Below are 26,282 nucleotides of genomic sequence, written 5' to 3'. Positions count from 1 at the left end.
CACCTGTAGTCTCAGCTACTTGGTTAGCAGGGGCAGGATTGCTTGAGTCTGGGAGGTCGAGGCTGCCATGATTGCACTACCTACTCTAGCCTGGGCAACAGAGCAAGACCCTGTCTCAAAAAAGAAAAAAAAATGCAAAAACAAAACAAAAGAGAGTAACATCATTTCCTTATCATTAGTTTGAATGAAGTGAGTCATTGGTAAAAGTTTCCATTTTCAAAAAAAACATTAAAATATAGTGTGAAGCCAGGCATGATGGCTCATTCCTGTAATCCCAGCACTTTGGGAAGCTGAAATGGATTGCCTGAGCCCCAGAGGTTGAGGCTGCAGTGAGCCATGTTTGTGTCACTTCATACTAGCAGCCTGGGGAACAGAGCAAGACCTTGTCTCAAAACAACAATATGTGGTTTACCACAACCAACAGGAAAAATCTGGATGAAACTGTATGAAATATTTACTGCTGTGCTCGACATGGTAGTGTAGAGGTCAAGGGCAAAAGTCCTGGGGTCAGGCCACCTGGTCTGCTGTCTAATTAGCTGTGTCATCTTTGGAAAGGTACTTGAACTCTCTGTGCCTTAGAATTCATTTTCTAAAATGTGGGCTGGGCACGGTGGCTCATTCTTGTAATCCCAGCACTCTGGGAGGCCGAGGCAGGGGGATCACGAGGTCAGGAGGTCGAGACCATCCTGGCTAACACGGTGAAACCCTGTCTCTACTAAAAATACAAAACATTAGCCGGGCGTGGTGGCAGGCGCCTGTAGTCCCAGCTACTTCGGAGGCTGAGGCAGGAGAATGGCGTGAACCCGGGAGGCAGAGCTAGCAGTGAGCCGAGATCGCGCCACTGCGTTCCAGCCTGGGCAATAGAGCGAGACTCCGTCTCAAAAACAAACAAACAAACAAAAAACACACACACAGAAATTAGCTGGGCGTGGTAGTGGGCACCTGTAATTCCAGCTACTGGGGAGGCTGAGGTTGAAGAATTGCTTGAACCCAGGAGGCAGAGGTTTTTATACTTGCTAGGCAGGACTTAATTAACAATCAATTAGTAAGGAAAAGATATCGAAGCAGTAAACTGAAGTCAGGGTGAAAAGTTCTGTTTACCAAACATGGATTCTCTCCTTCTAGAACCAGGTTACAGTTGGAGTTACAGAAAATACTTTGAACAGGTCCTTTGGTATCCTGTAGGAAATCAGACAAAAACATAGATCAGTTAGTTTCTTTTTCTTTTTTGACACAGTGTCTCACTCTGTCGCCCAGGCTGGAGTGCAGTGGCGAGATCACCGCTCACTGCAGCCTCCACCTCCCGGGCTCAAGCGATCCTACTGCCTCAGCCCCGCAAGCAGTGCGGACTACAAGCCTTCGCCACCATGCCCAGCTAATTTTTTGTATTTTTGTAGAGACAGGGTTTCACCATGTTGCCCAAGCTAGTCTGGAACGCCTCAGCTCAAGTGATCCGCCCACCTCAGCCTCCCAAAGTGCTGGAATTAAGGGCCCCTGAGCCACCGGGCCGGCCCGATTACTTTACTCAGTTTGAGCATGAGCACTGGAAGGAAAGCTCTCACTTGCATATATATTTTTTTAAAGACATGATCTCACTCTGTCCTGTCACCCAGGCTGGTGTGCAGTGGCGTAATGTCGGCTTACCGTAACCTTAACCTCCTGGGTTCAAGCAATTCTTTTTTTTCTTTCTGAGACGGAGTCTCGCTCTGTCGCCCAGGCTGGAGTGCAGTGGAGCGATCTCGGCTCACTGCAACCTCAGTCTCCCGGGTTCAAGCAGTTCTCTGCCTCAGCCTCCCTAGTAGCTTGGATTATCGGTGCTCGCCACCACGCCTGGCTAATTTTTGCATTTTTAGTAGAGACGGGGTTTCACCATCCTGGCCAGGATGATCTTATACTCCTGACCTCGCGATCCACCTCCCTTGGCCTCCCAAAGTGCTGGGATTACAGACGTGAACCACCACACCTGGCCCGATCGCTTTTATTTTTAATGAGATGTTTTCTTTGTTTCCTAGCCCCTTCTACCACCCTACAAATTTCCAAAGGTTTTAATGTTGCTGCAACAGCCATCAGAGGTCAAGCTAGGGGTTGCAGCTCCCTAATGCGGGGCAGCCGCAGAGGGGGCCAACCCTGCCGAGTATGAGCGGCGCTGGGCGGCAGGGGACGCTGCTGTGGTCCCCGGTACCTGGCTGGGTTAGGTGTTGGGGGCCGCACCTACACAGCCTCAGGTGAGGCGAGTGCGTGGCAAGGGCTGCAGCTGGCTCTAGCGGGCTTGTGCTGTCCATTGAGGAGCTTCTGCGCCACCTTGTCCTTGTGCCCGCCAGGCGCCAGCAGGTTGGTACGCAGCGCGTGCTCCAGTAGCCTCAAGCCCTTGCTGCGCCCAACGCGCAGGCCGGGAAGTCGCGCAGGTAGTAGTAATCCAGGCAGTGGTAAAGCTCCCCTTGTAGTTTATTGGTGCCTGCCGCCCGGTCTGAGCCTGCAGAAGCTTACCAGCTGCCTGTGGCCACCCGCCTGCGCATGCGCGCTTCTGGAGGACCCCGCCCACCCCCTCGCAGCCCCGCCTCGAGTTCCGATTGGGGCGGGCCTCTGGCGGCGTCGCGGGGGCGGGCTTCTGGCGGCGTCGCGGGGGTGGGCCTTCGGCGACGTCACGGGCGCGTGTCTTCGGTGACGTCACAGCACCGGGCGTTCCGCGACGTCACAGACGGTACAGTGTCTTGAGCTAGGCTGTTTTCTCCTTAGAGTGGAGCCTGGTAACCGCGACTTCCCTGCCAGGTCCTTTGTGTTGCTAGTGTTGCTGGCTGGAGATGGGTAGTTGACAAACTCCGACCCAGCACAGTGTTTATGTGGGTCAAAACTAGAAAACTATGTCTGGATGCGGCCGAGGCGGAAGGATCCTTTCAGGCCAGGAGTTAAAGAGCAGCCTGAGCAACTGGGCGCGACCCCATTTCAGTAGTTTCACCTCAACTTCCCAGCTCCTTGAACCCCAGGGTTCAAGGCCGCCATGAGCTATGATCCCATCACAGCACTCCATCCTGCGAGACTGAGGTAAACACTGTTTAAAAAAAATAAATAAATAAACTATCCAAGTGTGCAACAGGGAGGGACTGCTTAAAGAAAACATGAGGCTGGCTGGACCCTATAATCCCAGCACTTTGGGAGGCCGAGGGGGAGGATGGCTTGGTCTAAGGAGTTCAAGACTGGCCTGGGCAACGTGACGCAACCCCGTCTGTAGAAAAGTTTCAAAAATTAGCCAGGCGTGGTGCACGCTTGGTGTATTTTTTTTCCCCCCCGAGACGGAGTCTCGCTTTTTCGCCTAGGCTGGAGTGCAGTGGCGCGATCTCGGCTCATTGCAAGCTCCTCCTCCCGGGTTCATGCGATTCTCCTGCCTCAGCCTCCCCAGTAGCTGGGACTACAGGAGCCAGCCACCACGCCCGGATAATTTTTTTGTATTTTTAGTAGAGTCGGAGTTTCACCGTGGTAGCCAGGATGGTCTTGATTTTCTGACCTCGTGATCTACCCGCCTCGGCCTCCCAAAGTGCTGGGATTACAGGCGTGAGCCACGGCCCCCGGCCTGTTGCATCTAGTTTTACGCAAGCAAAGGCTGTGGACTTCCTTAGTTTACACTGATGTATTCTAGTTTGCATCTGAAGTGTACTCTGAGGATACTGACTTCCAGACAGCCATTTTTGGGTCAAGGAAAGTTCAAGTCTCCTGAGTATAGTAGCCATACCACCTAGAGAGCTTCCTTTTGGTTTGCTTAAAAAATGTATTTTAGCTTAGTTTTCTTACATTAGGTGGGCAAAATAAGAGAGAGCAGAAGGCCAGGCGTGGTGGCTCACGTCTGTTATCCCAGCACTTTGGGCTTCTGAGTCAGGCGGATCACCTGAGTTCAGGAGTTCGAGACCAGCCTGACCAACATGGTGAAACCCCATCTCTACTGAAAATACAAAAATCAGCCAGGTATGGTGGCATGTACCTGCAGTCTCCACTATTTGGGAGGTTGAGGCATCAGAACTGCTTGATCTCAGTAGGCGGAGGTTGCAGTGAGCCGAGATTGCACCACTGCACTCCAGCCTGGGGAATAGAGCAAGACTGTCTCCAAAAAAAAAAAAAAAAAAAAAAAAAAAGGAAAAGAAAAGTTTAGGGACACTCAGCAAAACTATAAGGCCTAGAATTGGAAACTGGGAATTACTCTGTTTGTAGATAATTTCTTTTCAAGATGGGCTAGTGGAGTTTCTGAGCAACAGCTACGTTCTCCTTTCACATCTTCAGGTTTTATAAGGTTACCTTTCCCCCTCTGAGTGATCAGATCTGCCTCACCGTCACTCATAGGAGCCCTTGATCTCGACAAAATAGACCTTGAGTAGCTGAGTTCAAATAACTGAGGTGGCAACAGGGGATCGGCTTCTTGGTTCATATATATAATATATATATATATATATTTTTTTTAATGAAAGAGCTAGAGAAGCAATCTTAAGGTCAGGATAACTCACCCTGATGTTCTACTTTTCAGGGATTGTGCTGCATTCTGACTTAGGTTCTGCTATCAAAAACAGAATGCCCTGATCCTTAGAGGCAGAGGCAGCTCTTCAGCCTATGGGGTAAGTAACCAGGGAATGGAATTCTCACCAATTCTTATATTCTATGCTAAAAGTTTTACTTTAAGATTTGGGCCTGGCTGGGTGCCGTGGCTCATGCCTGTAATCCCAGCACTTTGGGAGGCTGAGGCGGGAGGATCACGAGGTCAGGAGATCGAGACCATCCTGGCTAACATGGTGAAACCCCGTCTCTACTAAAAATACAAAAAATTAGCTGGGCGTGGTGGCGGGCGCCTGTAGTCCCAGCTACTCGGGAGGCTGATGCAGGAAAATGGCATGAACCCGGGAGGCAGAGCTTGCAGTGAGCCGAGATCGCACCACTGCACTCTAGCCTGGGCGACAAAGCAAGACTCCATCTCAAAAAACAAAAAAGATTTGGGCTTGCTTCTTTTTTTTTTTTTTTTTTTTTTTTTTGTAATGGAGTTTCACTCCTGTTGCCCAGGCTGGAGTGCACTGGTACTATCTCGGCTCACTGTAACCTCCGCCTTCTGGGTTCGAGGGATTCTTATACCTCAAACATCAGCCTCCGGAGCAGCTGGGATTACAGGCATCCATCACCATGCTCAGCTAATTTTTGTATTTCGTAATAGAGACAGGGTTTTACTATGCTGGCCAGGCTGAAACTCCTTACCTCATGTGATCTGCCCACCTTGGCCTCCCAAAGTGCTGGGATTACAGGCGTGAGCCACCGTGCCCAGCCTATACTGCCCAATTTTAAGGGGACAATTGGGAAAACAATTGTTTAAAAAGGCAATGAAGGCGTTGCCATGACTGTGGTTAGCAGTGTGAAGATCCTAGAAAACCTGTGTGAACTCCTGGGGGCTCACAGTCTACTACCTTGGTCAAGAGCTTTAGAAAACTTGGATGTACGTGTTAGGACACCAGGTTCTGAAAGCTCCGAGGGTTGTATAAACTTCTATATTAAGTTCCATGATGCTCGATGGGTAGTCCCACATTTAGACACGCTATTGCTATTGCTGCTTCTTTCCTTATCATGAAAAGAGCAGAAAGATGCAGATAATACCTGAAGCAGGAAGACAAAGGGGAGATACTGAACTTGTCAGCTAACTTTGGGTGCCCCTCATGCTTCGTGTTTCCCATTGAGCCTCACTTATCAGTGACACAGGGAATGGTCCCTTTGCTCTTCACTTTCCCTGTGGCTGCCTGGAGATAGGGGAGGCAGATCGTGTCACTTGCCAACATTATGTTGCTGTGGATTCGTTGGAGGGACAGGAACAGGAAATTTTCCTGGTGGTGTATGTGTCACGGGGGCTCACAGGGGTACTTTTGAATCTTCTCACTGGCCTCTGATTCTGTGACCCTGGTTATTACATGTTCAGAAACTGTCAGCTTATTTGAAAGTGATACTTGTATTTTCTATTTAAACATCGCCAAAGACCATCACACTATTTTTTTTAATTGAAATTTTTTTTATTTTTTATTTTTTGGAGATGAGTCTTGCCCTTTTATATGAACATGAAGGGACTCATAGTCCTTCCCCTATTGTTGGTCTTTAATTTAATAACGTATCAGTGAAGGGTTATGTCTGAATGAATTATAGAAGTTTAGGACCTAAAAAAGGAAGGTCCCAGAAACTGGATTTTGGTTGATTTCTACTACTACACTTGCTATTGAAACCAAGCAGGTGACTTCATTTCTCTTGGATTCAGCTTTCTCATGTGTCAGGATGGGAGAGGAAGGGAGGCATTGGGATAAGTGTCATTCCACTGTCTGTACTTCAAATCTGGCTAACACGTGCGGCAAATACTTAGATTTGTTGACAGAGGTTTCCTGGAGTGCTGTCTTGAACGATTCTGAACAGGCTCAGCAAGAAAGTGTGTTTCAGTTTTGGGTGTATCTGTCATGGAGAAGGAAGTAAGGACTGGGGAGCACTCACAGCATTCCTGGGGCATTCCTGTCCATTATCTCAATACCTGGTGCTGATGTTTCCTGTCTCTTATCAGGAATCCTGTCTACTGTGTGTCTGATGACATGAACTTACTGAGTGCTGCTTAGTTGCATCATAGACACCACCTGTCTTTGAACAGCTACCCTGACTCTTGATGGAATGCAAAGGCTGCCAGGGGCCACTGGTATGTGGAATGGCCTTCGGTCATTTCTGCTTAGAACACAGAGGTCATTTTGGTTACTAACATAACACTCCTTTTGAGGGAAAGGGTTAAAATGTTCCTCCCAAAAGTACTTAATTTTTAGGCTTGTTCTTCAGATTTGCCCAATATCCTAAGCAAAATGCCTTCAATATGAAGTGAATATTGCTTGATTGTAGAGAATTTGTCCATAATGTACTTGAGAATGCAGATACAAGTAAAAGAATGTCTGTGTCAAATTTTGTTTTCCACAAATTATGTTCTCTTTCAGCTGAAGCTCTTGGACTCACTGAGGCAGTAAAAGTACCATATCCTGTGTTTGAATCAAACCCCGAGTTCCTGTGTGTAGAAGGTTTGCCAGACAGGATTCCCTTTTGAAGCCCTCCTGGTTTGGAATTCCATGACTTGAAAGGATCGTCCGTGGGAGTAATAAAATCAAGTTTGTTGGTAAAAAGTAAGTTTTAGGCCAGGTGTGGTGGCTCATGTTTGTAATCCCAGCACTTTGGGAGGCTGAGGCGGGCAGATCACCTGAGGTCCGGAGTTCGAGACCAGCCTGGCAGACATGGGAAAACCCCGTATCCACTAAAAATACAAAGAATTAGCCGAGCACGGTGGCGGGCACCTGTGATCCCAGCTACTTGGGAGACTGAAGCAGGAGAATCACTTGAACCTGGGAGGCAGAGGCTGCAGTGAGCCAAGATCACAACACTGCACTCCAGCCTGGGTGACAGAGTGAGACTCTGCCTCAACAACAACAACAATAAAAAGTAAGTTCTATTTGCCACTGTCGTCATTTCTGGAATTAAAACAATAAAATGACATTTCTACTAAAATGTTTTTCTAGCTAGAGGTGACAGTTGTGGCTGTAAGTCCTTGATGGAAAAGCCTGGCTCTGAGCCGCAGTCCTGGCACTCTCCATTGCCCCTGCCATTCCCCATCCTGTACTCAGTCATCTTCATCAGTGCAAGAATAGTGACCACTGCCTCCATGATGTTCAGACACACTGTGGTGGCATGCACTATGCCTTAGTACTTGAATGAAATTTAATCTGCTGGGTTTTATCTGCTCTGTTATTCCTGGGTCAGTCTTATTAGCAAGTAAATATTGATGATTGAGTTTCTTTTCCTTTTTCTGAGACCGAGTTTCACTCTTGTTGCCCAGGCTGCAGTGCAATGGCGCGAGATCTCAACTCACTGCAACTTCCGCCTCCCAGGTTCAAGTGATTCTCCTGCCTCAGCCTCCGAAGTAGCTGGGATTACAGGCATGCACCACCATGCCCGGCTAATTTTTGTATTTTTCGAAGAGATGATGTTTCACCAAGTTGGTCGGGCTGGTCTCAAACTCCTGACCTCAGGTGACCCACCCACCTCAGCCTCCCAAAGTATGGGGACTTCAGGTGTGAGCCACTGTGCCCAGCCTGATGATTGAGTTTTTCTTATTATATCTGCATTTCTGCAGAACTTTAGTGGCTGAAGAAAGCACACTAGTGTCAATTTTCTTTTTCATGAAAGAAGTAATTTACTCTTCAGACAACTACTTGCCAGTCATAGGAAGGAAAAGTCAGGGTTTTCATACACGATGATAGGAATTATTGTGACATTACAGGATGACTCTGTGAACAGCTTTAGGAAAAAACCCTGGTCATATCACAACCGTTTTACTAGCTGCGAGGCCACCATTGTTGGTAAAAAGTAAGTTTCTTTCTAGACCTGAACTAGTTATTTCCTACTTGCCTCCTGGAGTGGCTAATAAAATAAACACTAAAGGTAAGAGATTACCTGTATTTCGTATTATATTTCACTGCATTAAGACATTCTTTATCCGCATTTCTTAAATCACACAGAATCATTGGCCACTCTCTTTGTGGGACTTGCAGTTAGTTTCTTGGCTTTTGAAGGTATTTTATTTAATGGACCTCTTTTTCTTTAAAAAAAATTTTGTTGGAAGTGTCACATTTGCAATCCCACTTCATTCATGTTTCCGTGGCTTTGTTGAGCCCCCTGTGGAGGATTACACTACAAGTTTAATTCTGCAGGTTTCTTTGAAAAGAGCCAAACTGAATGAATTTTAATACTCTGCTCTTATAAAGCATCTCTTTCTGTATTTTTTTCTACAATATACTAAAGTAATTCTGTGCTTTATTTTACAGCTTCACAGTTTCTAAAAAGACCACGAAGCCCTGAGAGTAATGAAAAGCTTCCTGACATTGAGGTCACTGTGGAAGGTAAGGGCCAGTCCTTGGCGTGTTTCTGTTGATTCTCCAGTTTAATAGTTATGTCAGCTCACTAGCTTCATGTTTATACAGATGAAGGTAACCAAACTAGTTTTACCTGTGAACAGCTGCCTGTGATAAAGCTAAATTTCTGAATGTCTGTAATTGAAATTTTGAAAATTATTAACAGGAAGTAAATAACATGGATCACATCATAAACTGCACTCAAGAAAATCCCTAAAATGCTTTTCCTTTATTACAACAAATAAGGGTGCAGAGGGTCACATGGAATGTTTCATCTTTTGTCTTTGTTTTTTTTATTCTTTTAAGGAAAGAAAGTTAAGGGGTGGTTTAAACAGCGGTGCCTGGAATCAAAGTATTTCCTACGACACCCTCTAATGTACTTCCTTCTCTCCATGCCCACGGGGTCTGCAGGGTTCTCATCTTTTCATGTTCACAGTATTAAAATACTTCCTACAATACCAAAGACAGTTCCCAACCAACCATCAAATATGGGTATTTCTTTCATCTCCTCATAGATGCAAAAGGAAATAACTGCGTTAGGATCATTCTTTTTTTATTTGGAGATGAAAGTCTCGCTCTGTCATCCAGGCTGGAGTGCAGTGGTATGATCTCTGCTCACTGCAGCCTCAGCCTCCCAGGTTCAAGCAATTCTCCTGCCTCAACCTTCCGAGTAGCTAGGACTACAGGCGCACACCGCCACATCCGGCTAATTTTTTGTATTTTAGTAGAGATGGGGTTTCACCATGTTGCCCAAGCTGGTCTCAAACTCCTAAGCTCAGGCAGTCTGCCTGCCTCGGCCTCCCAAAGTGCTAGGATTACAGGCGTGAGCCGCCGTGCCCAGCCTAGGATCATTTTTTTATGTCCTAGGTGTTGATTTTTTAAATAAGAGTTTGCAGTACTGGTGTTTAGTGGTGCAATAATTTCCATTTAATCAGCTGGCATACTCAGAGAGAGGATACCAGATGACTAAGAGTATACCTCACAGAGAGTATACCAGATGACTGAATGGGGATTAGAGCGAGTATTTAAACTCTTCATTCATTGATCCTGTTAAAGGAAAGCTTACTTAATAACAGAAACTCTTGGTTATGAATTAGATGTTTCTCTTATGAAAGCTTGTGGGCATCTTTGAGCAACTTAATACCTGATTATTTCTGTTCAAAAATGCCGAGAACTAAAAATCCATTCAAACCTTTACTTTTCTCCTTTTGGAAAAGTGCATGAGGTGTTCCTTTTGGTAAAAAGACACACTGCGCGAGCACAGAGACCTGAGCCTGAACCTATGAAGATTTGAACAAGGTGAACAATGTAAAGGGGAGGTTAATTCCAAGGTGACAGGAACTTTATGGAGAAGATTATGATTTCTACACTTCGTGTCCCCTTCGAAGTCTAGTATGAAGTTACATTGTATACGCTGGTGCCCTAATCTCAGTCTGTAGATATTAGATATTAAGACTGGGGAGAAAATAAAACAGCCAGTTAATGTGCACCATTTTTATAGGCACTGTCAGTAGCATATAAGAAATAGCCTGTTTCTCAAAAGTAAATTAGTTCATAGTAGTCAGTTGGCACATTTGGCAGGTACTTCTGTGAACTTTTTTTTGGTATCTTAAAACTCTTCATTCATTGATCCTGTTAATCCAAAGCTTATTTAATAACATAAGCTTTTGGTTATCAATTAGATGTCAGGAAAAACAGAGAAATGAACAGCTAATATAATGAGTTAAAAGGATTGAGGCTCTAGGAATAATGTTACCAAGAATAGCTTTAGGATTGTTTGCTACTGTAGCTAGCTGTGATTATCAAAATAGGGAGATGCCTGTTTTTCTCACATAAAAGTAATTGTGCAGGTAGGCTGAGGCTGACATTGGTTCAGTTGCTCAAACATGGTAAGACTGGCTTCCCTGTGCTTCTCTTCACTCTCCTTTCTGGTGCACAATCACCAAGAGAGCTCCTGTCATCATGTCTCTATCCAATTATAAGTAAAGAAAATGCAGCACGAGCCCTGCCTTGACCCACGGTCAGGAAAAGCAAGAGGCTTTTTTTGAATCCTAGCAGAATTTTGCATAAGCCTCTTGGTTTTAAAAAAGGTGAATTTTAAAATAATAAAATAAAATAAAGCACAAACTCTGAGGCCAAAGTGATAGGATTTAAATCTGTGCTCTGCCACTTAGAAAAATTACTTAAATTCTCTGTTCTTTAGGTGGCACACATGTAAAATGGGAGGAAGAAAGTAATATTTGAATCATGGTTTTTAAAATTTGAGGTGTTATTTCTTTAATAAACAGCTGCTATCATTTGAGAACACTTGCTATTTAGGCACTTAGGAATTTTTCATTAGAAGGGATGTAAAGAAAGACGATGGGCATTTGTAATGGATTTAACATTCATCATTTGGCTGCCTGACTGACCCCCAGAGCTGTGATTTTACTAATGAATTTTCCAGAAGTCCCTTAGCTAGCAATGAGCCTAACCAGCCTCCCACTCTCACCATTCAGTGCTCTTGTTCTTATGTGTTTCTTTGCAAACTTGGTTACTCTCACAAAGTGATAAAAACTTGCATTTCTTTTCTTTCGTTTTTGGAGACAGGATCTTGCTCTGACTCAGGTTGCAATGCAGTGGTGTGATCATGGCTCGCTGTAGATTCAAACTCCTGGGCTCAAGCAATACTCCCACCGCAGCCTCCCCAAGTAGCTTGGACTACAGACGTACACCACCATGCAAAGCTAAAGTTTTTGTTTTTTTGTTGTAGAGATGGGATCGTGCTGTGCTGCCCAGGATGATCTCAAACTCCTGTCCTCAAGTGATCCTCCTGCCTCAGCCTCCCAAAGTGCTGGGATTATAGGCAGCCATGGGCCACCTGTGTCCAGCCCACTATTTTCTTTTTTTTATATAACAACTTTATTGAAATGTAGTTCACATACCATGCAATTTATTTATCAAAGTATGCAATTCAGTGGTTTTTAGAATATTCATGGAGCTGTGATCTATCACCACAATCCATTTTAGAAGCTTTCATTACCCTATAGAGAAATCCACTGTTCTTAGCCACTAGCTAAGAACATGGAGGGGAGTAAGCTAGTGGCTTACTCCCCCCACGCTTCTGTGTTCCCCATAGGCAACCACTGATCTATTTTTTGTCACCATAGATTTGCCTAATCTGGACCTTCTATATAAATAGGATTGTGCAGTATGTGATCGTTTGTGGCTGGCTTTTTTTTCCCTCTTAGCACAGTGTTTTCAGAGTTCCTTCCTGTCATAGCATGTGTCAGTATTTCGTTCCTTCTATGGCTGAATAATATTCCATGGTAGAGACACACCACATTTTGTTTATTCTTCAGTTGGTGAACATTTGGGTTGTTTGCATGTATTGGCTGTTATGAATAATGCTGCTATGAAGATTCATGTACAAGTTTTTGGGTGGACGTACATTTTTATTTTTCTGGGATATATACCTAGGAGAGAAATTGTTGCATTCTATGATGTTGTACATTTAGCCTTTTGAGAAACTGTTCTCCAAAGTGGTTACACCAGTCAGGTGCAGTGACTGATGTAATCCCAGCTACATGAGAGGCTGAGGTGGGAGGATCACTTGAGCCTACGAGTAAAGAGAGACCAGCTTGGGCAAGATAGCAAGACCCTGTCTCGGTTTTTGAAAAATCAAATTAAAATGACAAGAAGACAGGTGCGGTGGCTCATGTCTGTAATCCCAGCGTTCGAAAGGCCGAGGCGGGTGGATAACTTGAGGTCAGGAGTTCAAACCAGCCTGGCTGGGTATGGTGGCAGATGCCTGTAATCCCAGCTACTTGGGAGGTTGAGGCAAGGAGAATTTTTTGAACCCAGGAGGTGGAGGTTGCAGTGAGCCAGGATCACACCACTGCATTCCAGCCAGGGCAAAAGAGTGAGACTCTGTCACACAAAAAAAGTAAAAATATAAATAAATAAATAAAACGACAAGAAAAGAAACACCCAAAGTAGTTAAACCATTTTGTGTTCCCACCAGTAATGTATGTGGGTTCCAGTTTCTCCACATTTTCACCAACATTTCTTTTTTTGAGACATGATCTCGCTGTGTCACTTAGGCAGGAGTGTGAACACGGCTCAGTGCAGTCTCGAACCTCCAGACACTCGTGATCCTTTTATTTCAGCCTCTTGAGAAGTTGGGACTACAGTCAAACTCCAGCACACTCAGCTAATTTCTTTTATTTTTAGTAGAGACAGGATTTCACTATGTCGCCCAGGCTGGTTTCTAACTCCTGGACCCAAGTGATCCACCTTCCTTGGCCTCCCACACTGCTGGGATTATAGGTGTGAACCACCATGCCTGGTCCTCTCTCTCTTTTCTCTCTTCCCTTTCTTTCTTGGTAGAGGGAAATATGTCATGTACCAGCTGTCCATCCAATGACTGCCCATCAGTTCCATATTCACCCTTCACTGCCTGATCTGCAGACATAGAGGTGGGTTCCTTAAATGCTTCTTCTGTCAGCTGGTACATGATTAAATGTTGTCAGTACGTAGTACTAGAGGGACTTTGTAAGAGGCTTTTCTTTCTGGTTGTGGTGTGCGAATCTCCACAGGCACTGAGCTTCTCCCTCACCGGGCTCCTGCCCTGCACGGTGCTCAGCAGCACCCAGTGACCAGCAGTTTCTCTGCATCTGCCTGGGTGGATTTGTAGTGAGACAACTGTTCATTAATAGCTTAATCTAGCACCGCAGAGGGTGAATTTTCAGCAAATTCCAGAGGGCAGATTGCTAGCATGTTCGACCATGTGGTAATGCAGCAATTCTGCTATTGAATTACCCATGAGTGTGCTCTCTCCAAGGGGGGGCTGGATCTCACCCATAGTGGGGAGTCTTTTCCTTGATCGTAGTATCTCAGCGTTGGGACAGTAGGGACAGTTACTGCTTGTTATATCAGCTGGTCCTATACTCTTTGTTTTTTTGGAGACAGGGTCTCCCTCTGTTGCCCAAGCTAAAGTGCAGTGGCAAAATCATGGTTCACTGCAGCCTTGACCGCCTGGGCTAGAGCAATCCTCCCACCTCAGTCTCCTAAGTACCTAGGACTATAGGTGTGTGCCACCACACCCAGGTTTTTTTTTTGTTGTTGTTAGTTAGTTTGTTTGGGTAGAGACAGGGTCTCACTGTGTTTCCAGGCTGGTGTCAAACTCCTGGCCTCAAGGAATCTTCCTGCCTTGGCTTCCCAAATTGCTGAAATTATAAACATGTGCCACCGTGCCTGGCCTCTGCTAGTCCTATATTCTCTAGCGTTCTCTTTACTTTTTGGTAGTGAATCTCTCATTATGCTGTTGCCCTGTTATAATTAATAATTTTTTATTTTAAATTGAACACTTTAAACTTTTGAGTGGTTTATGTCTCTTGTTAGGACTCTGACAAATACAGAATTGATGCTGTGAAGGGTCCCGGGAGATAGACCCAGACAACTGGGATTTGGGCATAGGTTTGGTTTTCCAAGGGGCAGTGCTGAGCTCCTTGCCAATGGGACATGGGATGCTGTTGATTTCCAGGACCTCACAATGACTCAAGCTACCATGTACTGTTGATTGTGATGAAATGCCAGCTGAGGCACATGCTTTGGGAGGTAAGTGGCTGCTGCACTTGACCACTATGAAGGCTGGTGTGGGAAGAATCCTTTTGGATGCACTTCAGCAGGGGCCCCGATCCCTGGGTCACAGGCCTGTACTGGGCCACACAACAGGAGGTGAGTAGAGGGTGTGCGAGCGAAGCTTCATCTGTATTTACAGCCGCTCCCCACGTTACCACCTGATCTCTGCCTCCTGTGAGATCGGCGGCAGCGTCAGATTCTCATGTGAGCACAAACCCTGTTGTGAACTGTGCATGCAAGGGATCTGTCTTGCTGTGTCCTTAGGAGAATCTAATGCCTGATGGTCTGTCACTGTCTCCCATCACCCCCAGATGGGACCATCTAGTTGCAGGAAAAGAAGGTCAAGACTCCCACTCATTCTACATTATGGTGAGTTATATAATTATTTTCTTATATGCTACAATGTGATAATAATAGAAATAAAGTGCACAATAAATGTAATGTGCTTTATATAGCCCAAAACTGACCTTTGCTGCCCCGAGTCTATGGAAAAACTGTCTTCCACAAAACCGGTCCCTGGTCCCCCAAAGATTGGGGACCGCTGCACTTGAGCACTTACAGAGGGAAAAGCAAAAAGCTCAAGTCTTTACCTCTCAGCGTAAGTCATGGTCTGAGATCCAGAGAGCTTCCATGATAGCCCAAACACAATTCCTTATTTCTTGTATCCACAGGGGTGATATTATTGGTAATCAAACACAAACTTAAATGTGTGGGTTGCTGAATTACCATGACAGTTGAATTCACTGTGTCACCAAGATTCTCATGATAATGTTAGGGCACTAATAAGTGAAGAATGAGATCTTTTTCTTTTTGTTTTCTTTTTTTTTTTTTTTTTTTTTGAGACAGTCTCTGTGTGTTTCCCAGGCTGGAGCACAGTGGTTTGATCTTGGCTCACTGCAGTCTCAACCTCTCAGGCTCAAGCTATCCTTCCGCCTCAGCCTCTGGGGTAGCTGGGACCACAGGTACGAGCCACTATGCCCAGCTAATTTTTGTGTTTTGTAGAGATGTGTTTCATCACATTGCTCTGGCTGGTCTCAAACTCCTGGGCTCAAGCCATCCACCCACCTTGGACTTCTCAAGTTTTGAGATTACAGGCAGGAGCCACCATGCGTGGCCCTATTCTCTTTTACACCGGTTTATTGTGAGGGCCTCCAATTGTCTTCCTATTAGGCTTGCTCACTTCGGCCTGTTCACTGAAACCAGAGGAATTCTCCTAAAAGGCAAATTTGGGTCAAAATAGTTCTTGATGAAAACCTGCTGGTGACTGCCCGTTGCCTTTAAGACAAAGTCCAAACTAATTTGGCCACAGGGCCTGGTAAGAGCTGGTCTCCGCTCACCTTCCCAGTTTTATCCTGAATCACCCTCCCCAAATCCCTACCCTCCAGCCACAAGGAATGTTAGTTTCCTTGGGGAACTTTATTGGTCCTTTAGGAAACCCTCTCCCTACCTCCATCATCACTCTCTCACTCTCATCTTTGCTCACCTTTAGCCTCAGCCAAGATGTCTCACCCTACTCTCTATGATGCAAGAAGCCCCTGGGGAACGTTTCAGTCCCACTCTACTATTGTCATGTGCTCATCACAGTCTGGTAAGTGTTGGCCTGTGATTCCTACATTAGTCCATTTTGCATTGCCATAAGGAAACACCTCAGGCTGGGTAGTTTATAAAGAAAAACAGATTATTTGGCTCACGGTCTTGCAGACTATACAAGTAGCATGGTGCCAGGCTGGGAGCAGTGGCCCATACCTGTAATCTCGGCACTTTGGGATGCTGAAGCAGGAGGATTGCTTGAGCCCAGAAGTTTGAAACCAGCCTGGGAAACATGGTGAGATCTTGTCTCTGCTAAAAATAAAAAAAAAATAGCCAGGTATGATGGTGCACTGATGCATGCCTGTGGTTTCAGCTACTTGGGAGGCTAAGGTAAAAAGACCTCTTTAGCCCAGGATGTCGGGGTTGCAGTGAGCCATAATTATACCACTGCTCTCTAGCCTGAGTGTCAGAGTGAGACCCTGTCTCAGAAAAAAAAAAAACAAAACACATAGTACCAGCATCTGCTGGTGAGGACCTCAGGAGGCTTCCTCTCATGGCGGAAGGTGAAGGAGGAGCCGGCATGTCACTTGTTGAGAAGAGCAAGGGAGAGGGGAGGAGGTGCCAGGCTCTTTAAACAATCAGCTCTCACATGAACTAGTAGAGAGAGAACTCACTCATTACCTTGGGGGAGGGCACCAAGCCATTCATGAGGGATCCTGCTACCCTATAAGCTCTGTGAGGGCAGAAACTTTTTTTTTTTTTTTTTTTGATACAGAGTTTCACTGTTGTTGCCCAGGCTGGAGTGCAGCGCCGCGACCTCAGCTCATTGCAACCTCCGCCTCCTGGGTTGAAGCGATTCTCCTGCCTCAGCCTCCCGAGTAGCTGTAGCTGGGATTACAGACATGCACAACCATGCCCCACTAATTTTTGTATTTTTAGTAGAGACAGGGTTTCACCGTTTGTCAGGCTGGTCTTGAACTCCTGACTTCAGGTGATTCACCTGCCTCGGCTTCCCAAAGTGCTGGGATTACAGGCGTGAGCCACCACGCCCGGCCAAGGGCAGTAACTCTTATACCTTGTTCACTGCTGTTTCCTGGGCACCTATTATAGTGCCTGGTATTTAGTAGGAGCTCAAGAAGTGTTTGTTAGGGCCTGATGTGTTGGTGCAAGCCTGTAATCCCAGCTCTTTGGGAGGTGGAAGCCAGAGGATTGCTTGTGCCCAGGAGTTCAAGGCCAGTCTGGGCAACATAGTGAGACCCTGTCTCTAGAAAAAATAATAAACTGGCCAGGCACGGTGGCTCACATCTGTAATCCCAGCACTTTGGGAGGCCGTGGTGGGCAGATCATCTGAGGTCAGGAGTTCAAGACCAGCCTGGCGAACATGGTGAAACCCCGTCTCTACTAAAAATATAAAAATTAGTTGGGCATAGTGGCACACACCTGTAATCCCAGCTACTCGGGAGGCTGAGGAAAGAGAATCGCTTGAACCCAGGAGGCAGAGGTTGCAGTGAGCCGAGATCATGCCACTGCACTCCAGTCTGGGCGACAGAGCGAGACTCCATCTGAAAAACAAAATAAAAAGAAAAAATAATAAATTTAGCCGGGTGTGGTGTTACATGGCTGTAATCCCAACTACTTGGGAGGTTAAGGTTGGAGGATCACTTGAGCCCAGGTGATGGAAGCTGCAGTGAGCCACAACCATCCTGCTGTACTTCAGCCTGTGTGACAGAAGGGGACTCTGTCTCAAAAAAAGTAAAAAAAAGAAAAAAAAAAATTCGTGGGGAAAAGAAAAAAAAGAGTGAACAAGCAAAGTTTCAGGAGAGTACTGTGAATGTGGGTCATGTCAGTAGAGTGTAGGGACTTGGGCAGGAGCGGCTGGACTTGAAGAGCAGGTTGGTGGAGACCAGGTCATCGTAAGCAGTTTGCTCCGTAGCACGTGGATCAAATATCCCACATTGGCTGCTGGCGACTGAACTGGGCTTCCTGTTTCTGTGTTTGGTTTGACCATCACAGCGTTGAAGAACTATCGAAGTGAATACCTTGCAATTTGCTACAGTTCCCCCAGGTCTCCCACATTACTCTGGCCTCATTCCCTCCTGTAGGTTGCCTGACCCTCTGAGACCTGTGTTTGCTATCCCTGCAGATGGGTGGGTAGGAGGTGATTTAAGGAGGAAGATTTAATATATGAGTTATAGAAAGATAAATAGACTGGGCACAGTGGCTAAAGCCTATAATCCTAGCACTTTGGGAGGCCAAGGCAAGAGGATTAGTTTGACCCAGGAGTTCAAGACCAGTCTGGGCCACATAGCGAGACCCCGTCTCTACAAAAAATTTAAAAATTAGCCAGGCCTGGTGGCATGCACCTGCAATCGCAGCTACTCGGGAGGCTGAAGTGGGAGGATAGCTTGAGCCCAGGAGTTGAAAGCTGCAGTAAGCGGTGATCTTGCCACTGCACTCCATTCTGAGTGACAGAGTGAGACCCTATCTCAGAAAGAAAAAAGCAAGAGAGAGATAAATAGATCCAGCCTTAGTGAGAGTGTGCTTTTGAGTGCTCTTTAGGAGAAAATTTTATTTTAATATTTTTTTCTTCTTTAAATTTTTTATATTCTAGCAGGCTGGGTCCATTCTCTCCCCTTTAATTTCTCAAACACAAAGCGCCGTGCCGGAATTTCAGGTTGGATCTGCAGTAGATCACCATTAACATAGCAGCCTGCTATGTTGTAACTCCTTATGCCAGGAACTGTGCGGGATACAAAATGTAAGAGAAGGCTGGAATAGAGCATCTCTGGGGGAAACGAGAGCCAGAGATACGGCGGTGGCCCATGGAGACAGCCAGCTGGTGTTTGGTAGTTCCTTGTGGAAAGGCTGTACTTTGGTAAGGTCTCCACATCTGCAATGTGGCCTTCAATATTATAGGTCCCCAGACTCTAGGTTTTTATGTTCCCTACACAGGTCAGGGTCGTAGGGAGTGATTCACCCTAGCAGAACTCCCTGGTTTTTAAGGCAGGTGTTCCATTTATTAATTGACAAAGGGTGCATATTTCTCCTTTGGTAACCTGATGAGTTAGGTCTTTTCCCCAAGGACTCCCTTTCCACCTGAAGGTTCTTGGAAAACTAAGCAGAGAATGAGGGAAAGGCTGTGAACAAGCTTTCTGGTCCCTCCCTCTCCTAAAAAAAGAGCATACCTCTTCTGTAACCAGAAGACCCTTTTCGCTAGTCAAGGCTGGGCAGACTGAGATGGGTGTGTGTGTGTGTGTGTGTTGAGATGGGGGTGTGTGTGTGTGTGTGTCGAGACAGGGTCTCACTCTGTCACCCAGGCTGGGGTGCAGTGGTGAGATCAGAGCTCACTGCAGCTTCTACTTCTGCAGCTTCCACTTTGATCCTCCCACTTCAGCCTCAAAAGTAACTGGGACTATAGGAATGTGCCACCACACCCAGCTCATTTTCTAATTTTTTGTAGAGATGAGGTTTCGCTGTGTTGCCCAGGCTGGTCTTGAACTTCTGGCCTCACGGGATATCCTCCTGCCTTAGTCTCCCAATGGGCTGGGATTACAGGTGTGAGCCACCTCACCTGACCTGCGATGAGTTTTCAACAATGTGATTCCTCTTTTACAGAACCACCTAAGCTAAATATTCTTTTGAGAACAAGGGCTAGCCTGTAGTTTCATGGCCTTTTTTCCATTTGTGGTTTTTGCCAGGTGGAATTTAAATGACCTCTTATCAAGATGGATAAACCCAAGTTTCCCAGTGCTGGAATACAGAAAATGGATGGACAAGTAAGTCCCACTCAGCACCCATAGCCCAGACATGGGGACCTCAACACACCTGGGCCCCAGACATCACCTTTCATTGTGAGTAGCTCAGAGATGACACTTGGTTGTTAAGTGCCCACTGGCAATAGTTTCTATAACAGCAAGTGAAGGAATAAATAGTCACCAAAACATTTTCTGTTCCCAATTCCAACATTAATTGGATGAGATAATTATTTTATGAAAATTTTCGTATAGCATAGTCCTGGCCATATCTTCAAGTGAACAGAAAAAATCTGTTAAAAAGTCAACCTTCTATCTCACTCTGTTGCCCATACTGGAGTGCGGTGGTGCAGTTATGGCTCACTGCAGCCACAACTTCCCGGGCTCAAGCAGTCCTCCCACCTCAGCCTCCCAAAGTGCTGGAATTATAAGCAGACAGCCACCATGCCTGAAAACTCGACAATTTGCATCAAGTGTAATAAGAATGCTCATGCCCTGTGACTCACAGTAATCTCACTTCGGGAAATACCATCTTTGGATATAATTCAACCTAAACAAAAGGTCATATGCACACAGTGAATTTTTTTCTCCTTTTAAAAAAGATATGGAATGCTTCACAAATTTGCATGTCGTTCTTGCACAGAGGCCATGCCAATCTATTGTTCCAACTTTAGTATATGTGCTACTGAAGCAAACATGAGTGATTTAAGATAAAGTGGTTAAGTGAAATAAGGAAGAGTTATGGGGAATTTAAAAATTTATGGTATTTATAGGCACCTAGTAACGGCTCAGTAAATATTAGCTGCTACTTTTATTATTTTTATGGTAATTCCACTCAACTAAAAACTGTCATTAAAAATTACCATTGTCATGGAACATAATGTATCCTACAGTATAATTGTAAAAACAGATACAGTTTGTCCCTTGGTATATGGGGGGGATTAGTTCCAGCTCCCCCATTTCTGTGTATACCAAAATCCACCCATACTCACTGCAGCCTAGACTTTTCAGGCTCAAGGGATCTTCCCTCCCCAGACTGCAAAGTAGCCGGAACTATAGGTGTGCACCACCACCACATCTGGCTAATTTTTAAAAATTTTTTGGTAGACAGCAGGGTCTCACTATGTTGTCCAGGCTGGTCTCCAACTCCTGTCCTCAAGAGATCCTCCTGCCTAGGCTTCCCAAATTGCTGGGATTACAGGCATGAGCCACTATGCCTGGCCTCTGCTAGTTCTGTATTCTCTAGAGTCGTCTTTCATTTGTGCTAGTATGTCAGTCATTACGCCATTCCTCTGTTATAATTAATACTTTTTATATTAAATTTACATATATATATATTTTTTACTTTTTTTTGTTTTTTATTGGTACTGGGTCTCACTCGATCACCTAGGCTAAAGTGCAGTGGCACGATCTCTGTTCACGGCTACCTCCACTTCCCAGGCTCAAGCAGTTCTCCTTCCTCAGCCTCCAGAGTAGCTGGAATTACAGATACGTGCCACCACGCCTGGCTAATTTTTGTGTTTTTTGTAGAGATGGTGTTTTGCCATGTTTCCCAGGCTGGTCTCAAACTCCTGAGCTCAAAGCGATCACCTGCCTTGGCCTCCCAAAGTGCTGGGATTACAGGTGTGAGCCACCATGCCCATTTTAGTTAAAACTTCTGAGTGGTTTATATCTCCTGATTGGACTCCTAGAAATACAGAATTGATGCTAGGAAGGGTACCAGGAGATAGACCCACACAGATGGGATTTGGGCATAGGTTTGGTTATCCAAGGAGCAGAGCTGAGCTCCTTGCCAATGGGACATGGGATGCTGGTGATTTCTAGGAAGTGACCTCACGATAACTCAAGCTACCACTTACTGTTGATTGTGATGAAATGCCAGCTGAGGCATATGCCATTCAAGCTAAGGGGTGCTACACTTGACCACTGCGGTAGTATAGATGAGTCTGAAGAATGGTATGGGATGGATACTTTTGAATGCACTGGAGTAGGGGTCTCTATCCACAGGGCCACAGAGCCGGAGATGAGCAGTGGGTGAGTGAGGGGCAACTTCATCTGTATTTATAGCCCCTCCCCATCGCTCACATGACCACCTGAGTGCCATGTCTTGTCAGATCAGCGACAGCATTAGACTCTCATAGGAGTACGAACCCTGTTGTGAAGTGTGCATGTAAGGGATCTAGGTTGTGCGCTCCTTATGAGAATCTAATGCCTGTTTCTCCCATCACCCCAGATGGACAGTCTAGTTGCAGGAAAATAAGTTCAGAGATCCCACTGATTGTACATTATCATGAGTTGTAGAATTATTTCATTGTATATTACAATGCAATAATAATAGAAATAAAGTGCACAATATATGTAATGCACTTGAATCATCCTGAAGTCATTCCCTCCACCCCCAGTGTGTGGAAAAAATTGCCTTTCACGAATTCACTCTGTTTTTTGCGTAGAGACAGGGTCTTAATATGTTGCCCAGGCTGATCTCAAACTGCTGGGCTCGAGTAATCCACCCCTCTCAGCCTCCCAAAGTGTTGAGATTACAGGCGTAAGCCACCACGCTCAACCAAGACTGAGTTTCTTAAACCAAATAAAAATTATGGGAGATTACTTGAGCCCAGGAGATCGAGGCTGCAGTGAGCCGTGATTGCACCACTGCATTCCAGTGTAGGTAACAGAATGAGACTCAGTCTCAAAAAATAAGATAAAATAAAAATTAGACCGGGCATGGTGGCTCACGCCTGTAATCCCAGCACTTTGGGAAGCTGAGGCAGGCAGATCACAAGGTCAGGAGATCGAGACCATCCTGGCTAACATGGTGAAACCCCGTCTGTACTAAAAGTACAAAAAATTAGCCAAGTGTGGTGGCAGGTGCCTGTAGTCCCAGCTACTTGGGAGGCTAAGGCAGGAGAATGGTGTGAACATGGGAGGCAGAGCTTGCAGTGAGCCGAGATCGCGCAACTGCACTCCAGCCTGGGCAACAGAGCAAGACTCTGTCTCAAAAAAAAAAAAAAAAAATTAACCCTTTATGAAGTTCCCAGTAATTCTTTGCTTCCTAAGTGTTCCCCATAAGTCTTTGAATTTTGTTTGCTTTTCATATACCATTTAAAACGTCTAAGAACTTGTGTCTGTGTCATCCTTTTTTTTTTTTTTTTTTTTTTTTTTAAAGAATATCTTTTTGTCACTTCCGGCTGGATCTACCATGAAAGACTTCAGAGTCCGGAAAGAGAGACTGACTGGGCAGCATGTTATTCAGTTACAAAAAGACTTGGACTATGACTCAAAAATGATCAAATAATAGTTCATGCATCAAATGCAATAGGAAGCATTTCTGGAGGGTGAGAGAAGCATCCAGTTAAGGTGACATTGAAGCTGGGTCCTGAAAGATGAGGAAGAATTGTATGAGAGTGGGCAGAGAATGGGCTGGGATGGCGTGAGCTGCTCAAGCAGGGAGACCAGCACTGTAAAGACCTGGACGATAAAGACGGCACGTTTTATTCAGGGAATGGTGAATTAAGTGTGGCAGGAATGCTTTGGAGAGATAGTAATTTGCTTGTATGGAATTTTGCCTGAGAGGCCTCATTACAGTTTCTAATCTTTTGATGTTATCATCTATCACTGTCCTTGTCAAATAGTTTGGAATCGTTATAATGATCACAATAACATCAAGCATAGTATTTCATTAATTTTCACAAAATCACAGGTAGGTGCCACAGTTTATCCCCATTTTGTGAATGAAGTGATGAAGACTTAGGAATAATGGGTGATTTGCCCAAGCTCACCTGGATATTAAGACTGAGTCAAATGTCGGGTCTGGTCTGACTTTAATCTTTGCTTTGTTCGTGAGCACCACGTGTTGCCTCTCCTATGCAGTTAAGCAGGTAGACAGGTGAAAGAAAAGCCCGTGTTTGTCTCTACTCAGACACTTCTGACTGAATGTGTGGAATTTCTACACCAAGTTCTCCAATGCTGTGGATATTAACTGGGTATCCTACAGTTTTATTCTGACACTTCATGGAGTTGGCGTAGACCCCACAGGTTACGGGCTCAGTCCCACGAGACCACCCTTGCTTCACATTGCAATGGCAAGTCCTAGGTTGTCACCTGCACTTTTGACCAACCTGTTACAAATCAGGGGTTCCCATGACCCCCTCTTGGGGTTTAATCATTTGTTAGAGCAGCTTACAGAGCTCAGAAAAAGTTTGTTTCCTTTTTTTCTGAGAGACAGGGTCTCATTTCGTTGCTCAGGCTGGTGTGCAGTGGTGCAGTCATAGCTCACTGCATCCTCGACTGCCTGGGCTCAAGTGGTCCTGACCACCTCAGCCTCCCTAGTAGCTGAGACTACATGCTTGCACCACTATTTCTGGCTAATTTATTTTTTGTAGAGATGGGTCTTGTTATGTTGCACAGGTTGGCCACAAATTCCTGGGCCCAAGTGATCCTCCCACCGCAGCCTCTTTGAAGTGCTGGGATTACAGATGTGAGCCACCACATTTCCTATTACTGGTTCCTTGTAAAGGATACATCGCAGAAACAGCTAATGAAAGAGATGTACGTGCCAGATGCAGTGGCTCACGCTGTAATCCCAGCACTTTGGGAGGCTGAGGTAGGAGGATTGCTTAAACTCAGGAGTTTGAGACCAGCCTGGGCAACATGGTGAAACCCTGTCTCTGTAAAAAGTTTTTAAAAAGCTGGGCACAGTGGCTCAAGCCTGTAATCCCAGCACTTTGGGAGGCCAAGGTGGGCGAATCACGAGGTCAGGAGTTCGAGACCAGTCTGACCAACATGGTGAAACCCCGTCTCTACTAAAAATGCAAAAATTAGCCAGGCGTGGTGGCGCGCACCTATAATCCCAGCTACTTAGGAGGCTGAGGCAGGAGAATCGCTTGAACCTGGGAGGTGGAGGTTGCAGTGAGCTGAGATCACACCACTGCACTTTAGCCTGGGCGACAGAACTAGACTGTGTCTCAATAAATAAATTAACCGAGTGCGGTGGTGTGCACCTGTAGTTCCAGTTACTATATAACTAGACTCTGTCTCAATAAATAAATAAATAAATAGATAGATAAATAAATAAATAACTGAGTGTGGTGGCATGCACCTGTAGTTCCAGTTACTAAGGAAGCTGAGGTGGGAGGATGTTTTGATCTGGGGACTGGGGAGGCTTAGGTTGCAGTGAGGTAAGATTGTGCCACTGCACTCTATCCTGGATAAAAGAGCCAGACACTTTCTCAAAAAAAAAAAAAAAAAAAAAAAGATGCCCAGGGCAAGGTAAGTGGGGAGGGGCACAGAGCTCCCATGCACTTCGTTGAACATGCTACTCTCCCAGCATCTCCTATGTTCAGCAACCCAGAAGCTGTGCAATCCCTGTTGTTCAGGGTGTTTATGGAGGCTTTATTATGCAAGCACGATTGATAAAATCCTTGGCCACTGGTGATTAAGTCAATCTCCAGCCCGTCTTGCCTCCTGTAGTTAAGCGGGTGAGGCTGAAAGTTCCAAGCCTCTAATCATGTGGTTGCTTTTTCTGGCAATCAGCCCTCCTCCTAAAGAAATCTAGGAGCTTGCAGCCACTCATCATCTCAACAATATCCCCAAATGCATTCTTGTCATGCTGGAGATCCCAAAGTTCTTAAAGGCTCTTGTGTTAGAAACCTGGGACAAAGACCAAATATTAAAACAAAAGATGCTCCTATCACCTCTAACACTGAGGTCTTTATAAGAGCTTTAGAAGCTCTGTGCCAGGAACCAGGGACAGAGACCAAATATATTTTTCCGTTCTTTTTTTGAGACAAAATCTCCCCATGTCATCCAGGCTGGAGTGCAGTGATGTGATCATAGCTCACTATAGCTTTGACCTCCTGAGCTCAAGTGATCCTCCCACCTCAGCCTCTTAAGTAGCTGGGACTACACATGCATGTTACCCATGCCCAGCTCATTTTTGTAGAGGTGAAATTTAGTTATGTCGCCCAGGCTGATCTGAAACTCCTGGGCTAAAGCGATCATCTCACCTCAGCCTCTCAAGTAGCTGGGAGTACAGGCACACACCACCATGTCTGGCTAATATTTATTTTTATTTTTTTGTAGAGGTGGGGTCTCACTATGTTGTCCCGGCTGGTTTCAAACTCTGGGCCTCAAGTGTTCCTCCTGCTTTGACCTCCCAAAGTGTTGGGATTATGGGTGGAAGCCACCGTGCCCAGCAATTACAAGGATTTTTTTTTTTTTTTTTGAGACGGAGTTTCACTCTTGTTGCCCAGGCTGGAGTGCAATGGCACGATCTCGGCTTACCACAACTTCCACCTCCTGGGTCCAAGCGATTCTCCTGCCTCAGCCTCCAGAGTAGCTGGGAATACAGGCATGCGCCACTATACCCGGCTAATTTTTGTATTTTTAGTAGAGATGGGGTTTCTCCCTGTTGGTCAGGCTGGTCTCAAACTCTTGACCT

General features: G+C 45.5%; 2 long non-coding RNA genes and 1 pseudogene across 2 annotated transcripts; 1 reads left to right on the top strand and 2 right to left on the bottom strand.

Moving 5' to 3' along the window:
- Positions 1-1,078: 1,078 nt before the first annotated feature.
- Positions 1,079-2,563, bottom strand: LOC112134388 (uncharacterized). The gene is made up of 2 exons (XR_008527420.1): positions 2,183-2,563; positions 1,079-1,179 (listed from the first exon to the last, which is right to left on the bottom strand). It is a non-coding gene; the product is annotated as an uncharacterized LOC112134388 (long non-coding RNA).
- An 80-nt stretch (positions 2,564-2,643) lies between these two features.
- Positions 2,644-18,669, top strand: LOC103889337 (uncharacterized). Its single transcript, XR_008527419.2, has 10 exons — positions 2,644-3,042; positions 4,511-4,598; positions 6,560-6,688; positions 6,975-7,157; positions 8,853-9,014; positions 14,464-14,537; positions 14,826-14,930; positions 15,426-15,523; positions 16,051-16,149; positions 16,263-18,669. It is a non-coding gene; the product is annotated as an uncharacterized LOC103889337 (long non-coding RNA).
- A 1,772-nt stretch (positions 18,670-20,441) lies between these two features.
- Positions 20,442-20,537, bottom strand: LOC112134452 (U6 spliceosomal RNA; annotated as a pseudogene).
- Between the last annotated feature and the right edge of the window lie 5,745 nt (positions 20,538-26,282).

Source organism: Pongo abelii, chromosome 6, assembly GCF_028885655.2.
Source record: "Pongo abelii isolate AG06213 chromosome 6, NHGRI_mPonAbe1-v2.0_pri, whole genome shotgun sequence".
Lineage (NCBI taxonomy): Eukaryota > Metazoa > Chordata > Mammalia > Primates > Hominidae > Pongo > Pongo abelii.
Note: the sequence above shows the minus strand (reverse complement) of the source record. Positions and strands in the feature narration are given on the sequence as shown.